The sequence below is a fragment of the Pantherophis guttatus genome, chromosome 4 (genome assembly GCF_059756535.1).
Source record: "Pantherophis guttatus breed Tessera chromosome 4, ASM5975653v1, whole genome shotgun sequence".
Taxonomy (NCBI): domain Eukaryota; kingdom Metazoa; phylum Chordata; class Lepidosauria; order Squamata; family Colubridae; genus Pantherophis; species Pantherophis guttatus.
In genome coordinates, this window is record NC_142066.1 from 34,658,786 (window position 1) to 34,676,071 (window position 17,286).

Genomic DNA, 17,286 nt, shown 5'->3' on the forward strand with positions numbered 1-17,286 from the left:
AGTTTGTAAATTGTTTTGATTACTTGTTTGCTTGTTCTTTCTCCTTGGTTTCTTACAGGATAATAAGGTTACCTGGACTAGTAATACTTTTGCTTCAGAACAGACAAATCTTTTAAAATGAAAAAGAAAAACCCATTTGACTAGGTTGATCTTTCTCTGGTTCTGCTATTGTCCACTTTTTATACTGACTTCCAGCTGTAGTGACTCTGAAAAAAAAATCAGATCTTGTTAACAAAGCTTAAGCTTTGTTCCTCACTTGTCATCCTTTTTGCTCATATCAGAGAGAAATCTCGTTATCCCTTTTGAAGCCACAATCCTTACTCAATTGGAATTCAGCCTAACCAGTGTCACCTTCATGGAAGTAGTGGCCTGTTTTTTTTTATTATTATTATTATTATTATTATTATTATTATTATTATTAAAAAAATTTACAAAAAAGAAAAAAAATTACAAATATTTTCCCATCCCTCCCTCCCTTCCTTACCCCCCCCCAACCCCTCCCCCCCGAAGTTCCCAGAACAAAATACAGGGTATAACAATTAACAATCATATGCTAAACTAGGCTAACTAACTATGGATTCCTATCCCCCCCTTCACACTTTAACTCTCCTTTTACTTAACTAAATATAAATACCCTTAATTTTTCTATTCATTCATAAGCTATTTGATACTTTTTAGTCCGATATTTGTTTTGAATATAATCAATCCATCTTCTCCATTCTGATATATATCTTTCTTGTGAATGATCTTTCAAATATGCTGAAATTTTTGCCATTTCTGCCAAATTCGCTACTTTTAATGTCCATTCTTCAATAGTAGGCAAATCTTCCTTCTTCCAATATTGCGCCACCAAAAGTCTAGCTGCAGTTATTAAATTTAAAATCAATTTAGTCTCTATAACTGTACAATCTGTGATTATGCCCAGCAAAAACAATTGTGGAGTACACTTTATCTTCTTTTTAAGAATAATTTGAATAATCCACCATATTTTAATCCAAAATGCTTTAACTTTTTTACAAGTCCACCATATATGATAATAAGTGGCATCATCACAATCACATCTCCAACACTTAGATTGCAAATTCGGATACATTCAAGCCAACTTTTTAGGATCTAAATGCCATCTATAAAACATTTTATAAAAATTTTCTCTTAAATTTTGTGCTTGCGTAAATTTTACATTTCTAACCCATATTTTTTCCCAAGTTTCCATCATTATTGGTTCCTGAATGTTTTGTGCCCATTTTATCATACAATCCTTAACTAATTCCGTTTCTGAATCTATTTCTATCAATATATTATATAATCTTTTTATATGCATTTGACGTTGATCTCTAATTTGTTTTACTAAGTTTTCCTCGTTCTGCATGATACCAATTCTCTGACCTTCTTTCCATCTAGCTAGCAACTGTCCATACTGAAACCAAGCTTGAATTATTCTTTCTTCTTTTAATGCATTTAAAGATTTTAACTGCAATATACCCCCTTCCATTTTAAGAAGCTCTTTATAGGTAATCACCTCTTGCTTTTGTTCTACACTTATATTCTCTATCGTATGTCTGGGTATTGGCCATATAGGTATCTTATAATTTAACTAATATTGGTACTTTTTCCAAACTCGTAACAAGGCATTCCTTAGTATATGGATTTTAAAGGTCTTATCCACCTTTTTATCATATAATAAATAAGCATGCCAGCCATATAACAAATCATATCCTTCAATATTCAATATTCTTTCTTCTGTTGAATTAATCCAGTCACTAATTATTGTTAGGACAGCTGCTTCATAGTATAATCTTAGATTAGGCATTTTAAGACCTCCTCTTTCACATATATCTTATTTTTAACTTTATTCTAGGTCTTTTCCCTGTCCAAACAAAATTATTAATACCCTTCTGCCATTCCCTCAAATTTTCATCTTTCTTGAGTATTGGTATCATTTGAAACAAAAATAAAAACTTAAGCAAAACATTCATTTTTATTGCTGCTATTCTTCCCAACAGAGATAATTGTAGTTTTCCCCAATTCTCCATCTCTTTCTGTATTTTTTGCCATAACAATTCATAATTATTTTTATATAATTTTACATTTGAAGCTGTAATATATACCCCTAAATATTTAATCTTTCTAGTTCTTCTTTTGCTTTACTGCCATATTTTTAGTTATTATCTTTGGGTTTTTTTTGTTTATTTATTTTAAATCCAGACATTTGTCCATATTGGGTAATTATATCCATTAAACCTGTAACTGATTGTACTGGTTGAGTTAAAGTAACAACCAAGTCATCTGTAAATGCTCTTAATCTACAATCATGAACTCTAATTTTAATTCCCTTTATTTTATTTGACCCTCGTATTTTATTCAATAAAGGTTCCAAAGTTAAAATAAACAATAATGGTGATAAAGGGCATCCCTGTCTTGTTCTTTTTTCAATTTTAAAGGTTTCTGTTAAACCACCATTAATTATTATTTGTGCTGTTTGTCTCTGGTATATTGCCCTAATAGATTGTGTAAAGTATTCTCCAAACTGCATCTTTTCTATTATTTTCAATAAAAATTGCCAATTCAATCGATCAAATGTCTTCTCTGCATCCAAAAAGATAAGTGCTGCAGGGAATTGGTTGTTCCTTTCCAAATACTCCAATAAGTTTACAATTTGTCTTACATTACATTTCATTTGTCTCCCACTAATAAATCCAGATTGATCATTATGAATCATTTGTTGCATATTACTATTAACCTATTTGCTAATATTTTAGCAAAAATCTTATAATCAGTATTTAAAAGCGATATTGGCCTATAATTCTTAGGTTGACTACGATTTTGGTCCTCCTTTGGTATCAGTGAAATAAAAGCTGTTCTCCAAGAAGGGGGTACATCTCCTCTGGCTTGAATCTTACAAAATAGTTTTTTAAGCGGTTCTACCATTTCTAACTGCAAATTTTTATAATAAACAGCTGTCAGTCCATCTGTGCCTGGAGCTTTACCCCCCTTTAATGGTTTAATTGCTAAAATAATTTCCTCCAAAGTTATTGATTGGTTCAGTCCTTCCCTTTGCTCTGATGTAATTACAGGAATATTCTCCTCCTGTAAATATCTGTCTATGTCTTTGCCTTGAATTGTATCACTAGCATATAACTTTGTATAGAATTCTAAAAAGGCTTTTTAAATCATATTTTGTTGATATACCTCTTTACCTTTCTATTCTATTTTCTCTATAGTGCGTAACTTTTGTTTTTCCCTTAACAAATATGCCAACCACCTACCTGGTTTATTTGCATTACAAAAAGTATTATGTTTAGCATATTGTAAGTTAGTTGCCACTTGGTCTGCCATCAACATATTAAACTGCCCTAGCAACAAATTTATTGTTTCCTTTATTTTCTTATCTGTTGGATTCAATATAAGTGCCTGCTCTTTCTTTTTTATTTCCTCTTCTAAATCCCTCCGTTTCTTTTCTTGTCTACGTCTATATTTATCATTCAAATGTACTAAGGTTCCTCTCATATATGCTTTACTTGCATCCCAAACCATTTCCATAGGTGTACCCTTGTGCATATTCATAACAAAAAATTCTTTCATTTGTTTTTTACATTCTTTCACATTTTCCTCATATCTAAATAAATTTTCATTTAGCCTCCAAGACCTTCTAGCTCCCTTTTCCTACTCTAATTCCATCCACACCGGGCTATGACCAGATAAAATTCTTGAACATATCTTCGTCTTCTTTACCCTAGAAAAGAAATAATTAGTGATTAATATAAAATCAATCCTAGAAAAGGATTGATGTCTATCAGAAAAAAAAGTAAAATCCTTTTCTTCCACATTTCGTTCCCGCCAGATATCTCTCAACTCCATATCATCCATCATATCAAAAAAAGATTTGGGCAATCTTGCACGATTTTGGGTATTTTGAAGTAATCCTTTTTTGTCCTTTTGGGTATCCAATACTCCATTCCAATCACCCATTAATATGCACGATTTATAATCCCATTGTATTATTTTGGTATGCAAAAGCTTATAAAATTTTTCTTGCTGTTGATTGGGAGCATATTCTCCAATTAAAAGTGTTTTCTTCCTTTCTATTAGAAATTCAATTGCAATATATCTTCCTTGAGCATCTGCCTCAATTAATTTGGCTGTTAAATCTGTCTTTAGGTATATAACTATACCATTTTTCTTCTCTGGAGTAGATGCAACAAAATGTGTCCCCAATCTTGAATTTATCAAATATTTTTTATCTGTCACTCTAATATGTGTTTCTTGTAGACGAATTACATCATTTTTAAACTGTTTCAAATAATGAAATATCTTCTTTCTCTTTTGTGGTGAATTTAAACCATTGACATTCCAGGTCAAAATTTTAGTTACCATTCTTGGCATCTTGAAGCTTTAAGAGCGCCAGCTGAAGATCTTCCTGCACCTTTTTCTTCGGCCTTGTTCCTCCCACTGCTTCTGTTTTTGTAGCTTCTTGAGCTTTCATTTGGGTTTGCTACATCTTTAAATCTTGTTCTTTTTGCTTTGCTGCAGCACGGGTCTGCCTTTGATCTTTTGGTTCTTCTCTTTTTTCTGCTACTTCCAAAGGTTGAACAGTACCAAAAAGTTGCAATAAATCTTCTTCAATAAGCGAGGTCTCTCCTGCAGCTTGTGGCTGTTTACTTTCCTTCTGTCCCTGTATTGCCAGCTCTTCTTTTCTCCTCCTCATTTCCTGAGATGGTGGGCATCCAGTCTTTAATACATTAGCATAAAAATCTCTTGCCTTCAAAATTGTGTTAAGACGATGCCTTTCTCCCATGTAATTTACCACCAGTCCAGCTGGAACATCCCATCTAAACTGAATTTGTTGATTTCTAAGTTCATCCACCAAAAAAGCAAACTGTTTTCGGCTTCTCAACATTTTGGGGGGCATTTCTTTCAGCACTAGAACCTCTTGTCCTGCCATTTGAAGTTTATTTTTATAGAAAGCTTGTAAAATTTCATTTTGGGTCCTCCTTGTTGTAAAGTAAATCACAATGTCTCTTGGCAATTGATTCTGTCTAGCAAACCAGGAATTAACACAATATATTTTGTCAATTTGCAATGAGAGTTCTGCTTGTTGCTGCCCAGTTATCTTTGCAAAAGCCTCTGCAAAGATCTCTCTCAAGTTCTCTCAATTGTGTTCTCTCAGACCTCTTACTCTCAGGGCAAACTCCATCGCTCTATATTGTAATATCACCATCATCTGCCCTATCCACCTTGGTCTGAACTTCATCCATTTTATTTTTCAAATTCAAATTAGACTGATTAATTTCTTCTACTCTTTCATCTAACAATTCAATGTATTTTGCCAAAAATATAGAACACTTCATGAATTTGCGTGTCATCCTTGTGCAGGGGCCATGCTAATCTTCTCTGTATCATTCCAATTTTAGTATATGTGCTGCCGAAGCGAGCATGAAGCAGTGGCCTGTTGAGGTCTTCCACTGGTGTTATAGCGCCAGGGAGTTAGGCGAGCCTTGCCAAAGTTGATTCCAAATTCACCAGTACATTGCCTTCTTAAGAGTCAGCAGACACCTTCATCCTGATTCCCTGAAGCAACAAGGCTCACTTGGGCTCTTCAACATGGAAGAGCCACTGAATTTCACCTTATCACATGGATCTAGAATCAGAAAAATGTTTATCCTTTGCTATGATCTCAATATGCAGCTCCAGAACATTGGTTGAGGAAGCAAAGGAACACAGAATAGAAGTCTATATATAAGCTTTTTTTAAAAAACCCTCAGAAAACCTTCTCTCTATGTATTTCTTCTATATGTGATACTTGGCCAGAAAATTATTTCCCTTTAGCACATATATACTGTATATGAATAACAAATATTATAAATCTCTCTTTGTCTCTCTGTTAGAAAACTTCCAAAACTTTGGCTTTTATTCCTGCAGCAAGAATCTGTATATTTTTCTTTCTTCTTTTTCCTGTAGCTGAACATTGTTTAAAATGAATCAGTTGTTTTTAATATTATCTTTGCAGTTTTCCTCATATACTGTCAACTATTTCTGTATGTTTACTACTCAAATATTAACAAATTTCTGGATTGCTGATTTAAAAGTTTATTTTTTTTACTTTTAGAATGTATAAACTCATTTAATAATATATACAACAAGATACATGGAACTTTCTTTTGCTCTCACTCTCCATTTGTAAGTGTGTGTATGTATTCATTCATTCATGAATCCATTTATTCTATAAATCTGATGGAATATAAGCTTTTTGATCCATCAAATTTTATACTCTAAAAAGATAAATTAATCTTTAAGAGTACAGTTGCGTCTTGAAAAAGCATCTTTGGGACAACTACCTGGATGACTCAGAATCTCCATAGACAATCTTTAAGAGTAGTAAATTCATCAGTAAACCTATGAATGATAAAATCATTTTTGATTATACTGTGAGACATGTAGCTGGTCACTTAGATAGATAATGGACTTCATTTGATACTTTCAAGTGGAGATGAGAAATCTTTTGTTGGACATCCTGTAATTTAGTCTCCTCCTTCTTCCTTGACCAGGATTCTATGATTTAGTCAGTAAACATTAAAAGTATATTCTGCATAAATATTCTTGATATTATTATTATTATTTTTTTTGGTAAATATTGTCTCTTTTAAAACAAATATTTTCTCTTTTAAAACACTAGAAATATCCCATTTCTTTAATTGCTAATACTGGGAATTTCTTTCCTCCTTTCTTCTTTACAGAGTTGTGACAAAGAATTATCAGCATGTGCTAGCCTTGGTATTTGCAGTAACTGAAATCAATGAAAATCAACATTTCTTGCCTAATATTTCCTTGGGTTTCCACATCTCGGAGAGCTATTTCAGTGCCAGGAGATACTATCACATCGCCCTAGATTTTTTCTCAGCAGTGCATACACTAATTCCTAATTATAAGTGCAATAATCAGAGCAGTCTGATTGCAGTTATCGGGGGATTGGGCACAGATACTTCCCGGAATTTGGCTGCCATTTTGAACATCTATAAGTTACCTCAGGTATAAAGAGAAAGTAGAATATCAAGTTTTATCACGATTTATCATGATAAATGTTTTACTTTCCTATCAGAAAGGGAATTGAATGAAAGTTTTTGCATAGAGATGTTAAAAAGCATTCATATTTAGCAATAATAATGTACAGCATATGTTCTATGACAATACTTTTAATACTATCAAACATCTGCCTATCCCAAATCCTTGGGAAGCACTCAGTGGCTGGGTAAAAATGCCAATCCCATCTAAACATCTGATTGACTGTGACTAGTATTAGACTAATAGTCTAATTAATTATCATACTTTTCTTAATCATTTCTTGTAGTGGCAATAGATGTGTTCTTTATCCACCTTCATATTACTCAGTTTTATGGAATTGAATCTCCTCACTGCTTCATAGAGAAGCCATGAATTGAATTGCTGAAAAGGTTCCCAATTTAGTAAGCTGATAGATAGATTGGATTCTAAACTGAAAGTAGTGGAGTTGCTGAAAATTGTTTAAACTTGTGTTCCATTCTTCTTTAAGAACTCTTGTGAAAGAAAATTGGGAAGAAATTGTTTTTTTTTTTAAACAAGAGTTTAAAATAGATAGGGAGCACAAAAATGTAGCAGAACCTGATAAATATTTACTCAAAGCAATGTAGTATATGTGCACATTTAAATACTCACAAAGCATACAAGTGTTGAATTTATTTATTTTATTTATTTTTATTTTATTAAATTTCTATACCGCCCTTCTCCCGAAGGACTCAGGGCGGTGAACAGCCACAAGATAAAACACATAAATACAATAATTTAAAATAGATTAAAAATGAATTAAATAATTTGGCTGAATTTAAAATACCCCATAATTTAAAACAAATTAAAATTTATATTTAAAATTTTTATTTAAAAGGGGAGAAGATTTAGGCCAGGCCAGCTTGATGAAATAAAAAAGTCTTGAGCGCGCGACGGAAGGTGCGCAGATCCGGGATCCTCCGTGTCTCCGGGGGGAGCTCATTCCAGATCATAGGTGCCCCCACAGAGAAGGCTCTCCCCCTGGGGGCCGCCAGTCGACATTGTTTGGCCGATGGCACCCGGAGGAGCCCCTCTCTATGGGAGCATACTGGCCGGTGGGAGGCTATTGGTGGTAGCAGGCGGTCTTGTAGATAACCAGGTCCTAAGCCATGGAGCGCTTTAAAAGTGATAACCAGAACCTTGAAGCGCACTCAGAAGACCACCGGGAGCCAGTGCAGCTCACACAGGAGAGGTGTTACATGGGAACTCCACGTTGTTCCCATAACCACCCACGCAGCCGCAATCTGCGCCAGTTGGAGCTTCCGAGTGCACCTCAAGGGGAGCCCCATGTAGAGACCGTTACAATAGTCCAGACAAGAGGTGACGAGGGAATGAGTGACTGTGTGTAGGGAGTCCCAATCTAGAAAGGGATGCAACTGGTGGATCAGGCGAACCTGATGAAAAATCCTCCCGGTCACGGCCGTCAAGTGCTCTTCTAAAGACAGCCGTGAATCCAGGAGGATGCCCAAGTTACGAGCCCTTTCCATGGGGGCCAATGATTCACCCCCAATAGTCAGCGATGGCACCAGCTGACTATATCGGGACGTCGGAAACCACAGCCACTCAGTCTTGGATGGGTTGAACCTGAGCCTGTTCCTCCCCATCCAGATCCGTACGGCCTCCAGGCAATGGGACATCACTTCAAGGGCATCGTTGGGGTGGTCCGGGGTGGAGATGTACAGCTGGGTGTCGTCAGCGTACTGATGGTACTTTACCCCAAAACCACGGATGATTTTGCCCAGCGGCTTTACATAAATGTTGAACAAAAGGGACGAGAGGACCGATCCCTGCGGCACCCCACATATGAGGGCCTCGGGGTCGATCTCTGCCCCCCTGTCAACACAGACTGCGACCGGTCAGAGAGAAAGGAGGAGAACCACTGTAGTACAGTGCCTCCCACCCCCAACTCTTCCAACCGGTGCAGCATGATACCATGGTCGATGGTATCAAAAGCCGCTGAGAGATCTAACAAGACCAAGACAGAGGAGCAACCCCTGTCCCGAGCCCTCCAGAGATCATCAACCAACATGACCAATGCCGTTTCCATGCTGTACCCAGGTCTGGAACCTGACTGGAACGGATCTAGATACGACGTTTCATCCAGGTACTGGGGAAGTTGTCGCGCAACCACACTCTCAACAACCTTCACAACAAAGCGAAGGTTGGAGACTGGACGATAATTAGCCAATACTGCTGGGTCCAGGGAAGGCTTCTTGAGGAGAGGCCTCACCACCGCCTCCTTCAAGGCGGCAGGGAAAGCACCCTCACCCAATGAAGCATTTATAATCCCCTGGAGCCAGCCTCGCGTCACCTCCCGGGAAGCCAGCACTAACCAGGAGGGACATGGGTCCAACAAACATGTGGTCGTGTTCAATCTACCCAGAATCGTGTCCACATCATCTGAGGTCACAGGATCAAACTCGTCCCAGATAACATTCTCAAGGATAACATTCTCAAGACCTGCCTCCATCACCCTCACTGGACCTACCCAGTCGGAGTCCAGACCTTCCCAAATCTGAGTGATTTTGTCATGCAGATATTGAACAAAATCCTTGGCTCTTCCCTCCAAGGGGTCCTCCCGCGCTTCCTGGTGGAGCAGGGAGTGGGTCACCCTAAACAGGGCAGCCGGGCGATTATCTGATGACGCAATAATTAAGAATGATTCTTAATTATTTAAATAATTTCTTACAGTGTGTTTTTTTTTTAGAATTTTTATTACAGATTACAATTAATAAAATAAGAACTGATACAAAACAACAAAAATGAAAGAATGAAAGGGAAAAAAAGAAAATCCATAAAATTGAAAAAAGAAAAAGAAAAAAAAGAAAATTATAAATAACTTCCCCTTCATCACAACTATAAACAATTTTAATAATTTATCTTAAAATACAATCAATTCTTATTTTTCCTCATATTTCATATCTTAAGTATAAACAAAAACTTTAAAGCTCATCATGTCAGGGCGCTGATTAATCCCATTCTGCCTTTGGGATAATCGTACCTTGATTAAGAGGGGTGGATTGAGACCTTTCCTTGCCAGCATACTTTAAGAAAACAAACCCGAAGATATATCTTTTAAGAAAACTCATTAGTTTGTTATAAAGAAAATAAAACATCTTACTAATCTAATAGTTACATTTTTGATAAAGTTCATGCCGGCCACCTCTCTGTGGTCGGACTTCTTGGCAGGAGAAGAAAGAAAAGTGTGAGAAAGAATGTGGGTGGAGGACATGCGCCGTTTAGCTTACTGATAAGGATTCTTGGCAAGCTACGGAAAGTCCAATAGTCCAGAAATGAGAGCTCAGCTGGTAAATAAAAAAACGCAGTGACAATCCCCTTGTTTTGCTAGTTGAGCGAATATCAGGTACATCATCAAATAAGGCACATCTTCTTACGCAGATACTCATGTTGAGCTGCTGGAAGTGGTTTGTTGAGCATATCAGCAATTTGATCATGTATAGATACATACTGCATTTTAACAAAACCTTTTTTCACTAAATGTTTTATGTTTTGATAACGGATGTCAATGTGTCTGGACCTAGAACCTGTGAAATGTGATTCAGAAATATAAACTACCGATTCATTGTCTTCCATCACTGTGATCGGTCAGATCGGGTGTGTCCAGATGTCTGTGACTAAAGCATCAAACCAAGTTAGAGAATTACATGCATCTGAAACACAAGCATATTCAGCTTCAGTAGATGAACAAGAAACAAAATTCTGTTTACGTACTTGCCAATAAACACGACATCCATTTAAGAACATCATATAACCTGAAGTACTTTTACGTGATTTCTTATCACTTGCCCAATCAGAATCTGCATAACAACATAATCCTGCATAATCAGTATGTGTTGGTTCTAACAATAATTTCATATGTTTAGTGTATTTTAGGTATCTCAATAATTTCTTAATACATGTCCAATGAAACTGTTTTGCCTTACCTATGTGTCGAGACAAGAGATTAACACTAAGTGCAATGTCAGGTCTGGTCCAACTACTAATGTACAGCAGTGACCCAATAACTGAATGATAAAGTGTTTGATCCTTGAACTCAGGACTTGCTTCATGGGTCAAGTTGTGAAAATCTGTTTGCATGGGTGTCTTTGTTGTGTTAGCATCTTTCATGTTGCAATGATGCAAAATTTGTTCAATTTTATCCTCTTGTGAAAGACTAAACCTCTTCTGTGTTTTTTCAATCTGAACACCTAAATAAGTGCTAATATGACCTAATGATTTCAATGTGAAGTATCTCTGCAAAGCTTTGGCAAAAATCTCACTCATTTGCTTATTTGGACCAATATAAACAATATCATCAACATAAACAAGAACTATCTCATATGCATTGTTAGATCTTTTTGTGAACCCACACTCATCAGTTTCGGACTTAATAAAGCCCATTGAATTTAGTTTGTCAGTAAGACATAAGTACCACATTAAACCAGACTATTTCAGACTATAAAGACTTTTGTTTAGAAACCAGGTATCCCCTTCTTGCTGTCGGAATCCTGGAGGACTTTTCACGTAGATCTCTTCATCTAGGTCTGCATGTAGATAAGCTGTGTCAACATCAAACTGGAAAACTTCTAAACCAAGAATAGTTGCTAAAGCAATTTTTACACTCTCAGTTCGAACTGTCGGTGAGTAGGTATTAGTGTAGTCCTCAGGATAACGTTGAGCGAAACCCTGAGCTACAAGTCTGGCCTTGTACAATGACACAACATTTGGCTTCTTTTTGATTCTGTAGACCCATCGAGTGCCAATGACCTTTTTGTTTGCTGGAGGTTTTTGCAGGTGTAAACACTTTAAGTTTCTCTAGACTGTCCATTTCAGCCTGCATTGCTTCATACCATTTGTCTTGCTCTGAATCAGGAAGCTGCTTGATTTGTGTGAACGTATCAGGTGGAAGTGTAACATTGCAAATCAAAGGCAAGGGTGCTTTTGTCAGTTGCCAAGAATATAGTTGTGGAGGGATTCCTTTTGTGGCCCTCTTGGAACACCTCAGGACAACAGTCCAGTCTTCTTCTGCTTCGTTCTCGTTCTCGTTCTCACATTCGTCGATAGCGTCAGTATCCATGGCTTGCAAAGACGGAACATCAGGTTGAGAAGAACCAGTGGAATCTTGATCATCAATCTGTGTGGCATCAGCAGTATCATCTCTAGGAAAATAAACTCCAGGACCATTGGAATGAATCCTGGACCAGTCAATACCTTCCTCAAAATTAGCAGATTGGGAAGTCGCTATTACACGTTTAGAGTCAATAAATTTACTGCATTTTGAGTTGTCACCAATACCCATAAATCTCAGTCTCTTTGCTGTAGGACCTCCTTTTCTTCTTTGAGCTAAGGGAATGTTCACCATAGCATATGAATCAAAAATATGGATGTTTTTAAGATTGGGCTTGTAGCCATACAACATGAAGAAAGGAGTCTGATTCATTACACTGCTCCAAGTACGGTTGACAATGTAATTTGCATATTTTATAGCTTCACCCCAGTATATCATACCAAGGTTGGCGTCTTCTAGGAGACAACGCATCATGGTTTGCAGTACTCCTTGTCTTCTCTCTACGACCCCGTTGTGAGCCGGTGTGTAAGGAGCCGACATCTGATGAAGAATTCCATTCTTACGCATCCAGTCCTGGAAACGCTGAGACATGAATTCAGCACCACGATCACTCTGGATTCTGGCAATGTGAACTTGGTGTTGGGTAGAAACAAGGGCTGCAAAGTCTTTAAAGATCTGAAAAGTCTCAGATTTTTCTTTCATAGGATATACATATCCATATCTAGAGTAATTATCAAGAATTGTTAGAAAATATTTTCTACCACCAATTGATGGCGGAAAAGGACCAACTATGTCAGTGTGAACCAAATCAAAATGCGTGTTGACAGGCGTGTAGCACATTTGGGAATGGCTGCTGCTTTGGATTTGGCCTTTTTGCAGACAGCACAATCCAAAAACACCTTACACCCATTTAGATCCAAACCTTTTGCGAACTCCGGCATCTTCCTAAGAACACGGAAACTGGCATGCCCCAATCTTCTATGCCATTTATGGATACACCTAGAATGCAAAGGTTTACCAGTTAGTGAATTCTCAACATTAACAGTTTTATGAAGAACCTCAGGGTTGCTCTGAGCAACCTGTTTCCCAATTTTCTTTTTGTTGGCTTTAGGAGCCTTTGGAATAGCAACAGGATCTCTCTCTGGAGCATCTCTCTCTGGGCCTGTGCTCTCTCTTTTTGGATTTGGGTACTTGCCTGTGTTTATGGTTTAAGCTTTGGCTTTAAGTAATAAACACCACCAATTAATATGGTTCCAGCAACAATATCTCCATCTTTAACTATGTAACTTGCATTTTTAAGGTGGTGAACCTGGAATTTTAATGCTCTAGACAAGTGACTCTGGCTAAGCAAATTACTAGTTGCTGTTGGTATGTAATAAACATCAGGAATGAATTCATCGAGCTCTTCAACATAAACAGTTCCTTTTCCTTTGACCTGACAAGGATGATTGGAAAAAGAATAAAGTTCACATAGTTCAGGTTCAGGCTCGTGCATCTCTGTAAAAAGTTCCTTTCTGTAGGTAACATGCAATGCTGCACCACTGTCCAAAGTCCACAGGAGTCGTCTGTCATACTCTGGTTGAGGTTGTGGATCATTGGTTAAAGCCAATGTGGCGAGTGGAGCTTGTGGATCATGCCGGGGACCACGCCGACCTTGTCTTCTGCCTCTGCCTCTGCATCCTCTGGAATCTGTTCCTCTGGGTGGTACGAGATGGGAACTGGAACTCGTTGGGGACAATCCCGGGTCGCATGTCCCACACGATCACAGATGTAGCATCTTGGCATTCTTGGAGCATAGGTCCTTCCTCAGAAGGGGCACCTAGCTGGAGCTCTTGATGCGGGTGGTCCTCTCAAGTGTGGCATGGCTAACGTGAGTGCTTCTTCTTCAATTAAAAGTCTGCACACATGGTCCACTGCACGTTGAGCAATAGGGACTTGGTTAATCTTTGCAATGGCATCTTTCCATTCATAATTCAAAGAGTTAATAATAATGCTGATCATTTGAATATCTTCAATGTTATAACCTTTTTCTCTCAATTCTTTTCTCAGTCCTTTCAGTTTGGTCAAATGTCCTTCAATTTGTTCACCAGGTTTCAGTCTTGAACCATGGAATTCAGACATGAGCAAACATGAAAATTAAATTGAAACAGGCCTGTAGCAATTTTCCAATTGGGCCCAAATTTGTTGGGCCGTTGCATCAGGTGAAAATGTAACCTGCAGTTCAGTATCCATGGACATCAATAATGTTGTGCAAGCTTTAGTCTCTAAGTCTCTTATTGCAGGAGACCATGGCTGAGCAGGGGGATTAAAAATCATACAGTGAGTGCCTTCTCTGCGAAGTAACAATCCAATCTCACTGATCCAGGCCTTGTAATTCTGTCCTGACATCTTTAATTTGGACTCACCAGCTAGTGGAGCAGAAAATGCCTGGTGAGGAACATGCATTTGGTATGCTGGCTGTGCCGGTAAAGATACCTGTGATATTTGCTGTGCTTGTTGTGGACCAACAAATGGTCCTGGAGGCACTTGTGCATGCACTTGTGGCTGTGGTTGCTGCACTGGAATCTGCTGTGTTCCAGCTGCCATTTGTGCTTGAGTTGCAATATTAGCATGACCTGCTGGAGACACAGTCATTTGCCTTTGCTGCATTAAGCGTTGTTGTGTTCCATCTAAAAGGACACCAGCACCACCAGAGTTTGGGCCTGTGGAGACACTTGTTGCATTGCAGCCTGAATATCTGAATGAGTTAAGGACATGTTTGCTAAAGACTGCTGCAATAGTTCAAAATGTTCATGTAGACTGCGATGCCTTTCAGCTTTCTCTAGTAAATTACTTTCGCCAACAGATGGTGCTGCACCTTTAGTTTCGGGCAGTTCAGATAATCTCTCTGCATATGTGGCACTTGTAATTTTAGAATAGGAGTGATTATGTAAGACATGTGATGTGTGCACAGCTGTCTGTTCTGATTGGCCTGACACAAAATCCACCAGAGGGTGTGTCTTTGGCTCCGAAGAAGAAGGAGCCAAAATGGCACTTTTAAAGATTTTGAAAGCACTAGACTTTCTCTTATCTTGCTCAAACATAGATAAAGCCATTTTTGCCTGGGATAGCTCCTGTTCATAAAACTTTATATGGTTATGATAGGCTTTTATAGTTTGTTCATCCAGGGCGAGCTGAGAGCTTCGAGGAGAATAATGAATTGTTTCTCTCTCTGCGTGGGAGAAAAAAGGCTTTGCCATTTGTGGAAAATCTGGCTCAGCACCAAGCGTTACAAATTCAGAAGGTTCTGGGAGGACAGTTTGAGAGCCTGCATAATTGGAAGGGGACGTTACTGATCTCAGTCGTAGTGCTTCACCTTCAAAGGCAGCTCTGTCTTTATCTTCCTTCTGAACTCTTTTTAAGAGCATTTCATCTGTTTCTTCTCCCACGGCTTCTTGTTCCAGGCATGTGGCTGAAGCAAGGGGCTGGAAGTTTGAAAATCTTCTTTCTGCCTCTTCTTCGTAGGAGAGGTTGAAATCATTAATAGGGAATGCTCTGAGTTTCATTTTGCCCTTTTTCTTCTTTTTCGGCATCTTAGCAGACAATTAATTAGCATTCCTCAGTCGCAAAAAATAATCATCTGTCTAATTAGCCTAGAGGTGTTATCAAAGTAACAAGGAAGGAAAAAGCCATAATTTTAAGCGCCCTCTGCTACCAGGTGTCAGGGCGCTGATTAATCCCATTCTGCCTTTGGGATAATCACACCTTGATTAAGTGGGGTGGATCAAGACCTTTCCTTGCCAGCATACTTTAAGAAAACAAACCCGAAGATATATCTTCTAAGAAAACTCATTTATTTGTTATAAAGAAAATAAAACATCTCACTAATCTAATAGTTACATTTTTGATAAAGTTCATGCCGGTCACCTCTCTGTGGTCGGACTTCTTGGCAGGAGAAGAAAGAAAAGTGTGAGAAAGAATGTGGGTGGAGGACATGCACCGTTTAGCTTACTGATAAGGATTCTTGGCAAGCTACGGAAAGTCTGATAGTCCAGAAATGAGAGCTCAGCTGGTAAATAAAAAAACGCAGTGACACATCATTCATCCCTAGTCAGCAAAAGTTCATTAAGGGCTACCAGAGGAAACATCACATCTATTTTAAATTTGATCAAACAAGCATACTATAGTCCTTCTCTATATTTTCAACATTTTGATTTTTATTTCCTTCAAATAATATCCTCAGTTTGCTTCTTTTCATTTTTCTTTGTTTCTTCTCAGAAAAAAACTTCATATTTTTAAGATTTCTTTTATAAATTCAGTTTAAAAAGGTTATCTAAATCAGCCCTCTATTTTTTTATTTGTACACCCCTTTTAAATACTAAAATGTGAACCAATTTCATTTATGTATCCAGTATATCAACTTTTTTCATATCAGTCTTGTAATTTGTCATGCTTAAATCCACATTCAAATCAATTCCAGTCTTATCCAATATATCATGTTCCTCTACTGTAACATCTTTTGTATATCATTGATCTATTATATTAAATATATTTAAAATTAATTTTTGAGTCCTTTGTTTACAAATCTCCATACAGAACTCCATTCTGTAGTAGCATTTTAATTTTTTCCCCTTTAATTGTAACCTTTAGCTTTTTTTCCTGATTCCCTCAATATCTGACATTCAAAGTCCCATCTCATGTACTTTTCCCCAAAACCAAAACTATATTTTCCTAAAGGCAAGGGTTCTTATAATTAATTTCAAATTCTTATATTAAATCCATCCAGATACCTAGTCTGGTTTCGATATTCCAAAAGCAACATTATAAGTACTATTTTGATGTGAATGTGATAAAAACCTAATCATTCCAGAGATTCTTAATATTTCAAAAGGAATAAAAAAAATAATTCCAAAAGTGATTAAGAAATTATGCTCAGTTGGACTTTTTGTCTATAAAGGCTGCATTATCACTGAATTAAGATGGAATCCTTTGACTTTCAGTCTCTGAAGTCACTTATGGGCAATCTCACAAGGTCTCCTTTTTCCAGAGACATTTTGCTGATCATGATCCAGCATCCTAGCTTGCTGTGAACTCATTACAAATCTCCTTATAGTTTGCAGGTGTGCTTAGTTATTTTTATTATATACTATTTATATGAGAAA

General features: G+C 37.4%; 1 non-coding gene across 1 annotated transcript; it reads right to left on the reverse strand.

The window, feature by feature from the left end:
- Window positions 1–5,328: 5,328 nt before the first annotated feature.
- LOC117669058 (U6 spliceosomal RNA) lies at window positions 5,329–5,435 on the reverse strand. Its single transcript, XR_004592361.1, has one exon. It is a non-coding gene; the product is annotated as a U6 spliceosomal RNA (small nuclear RNA).
- Window positions 5,436–17,286: the final 11,851 nt, after the last annotated feature.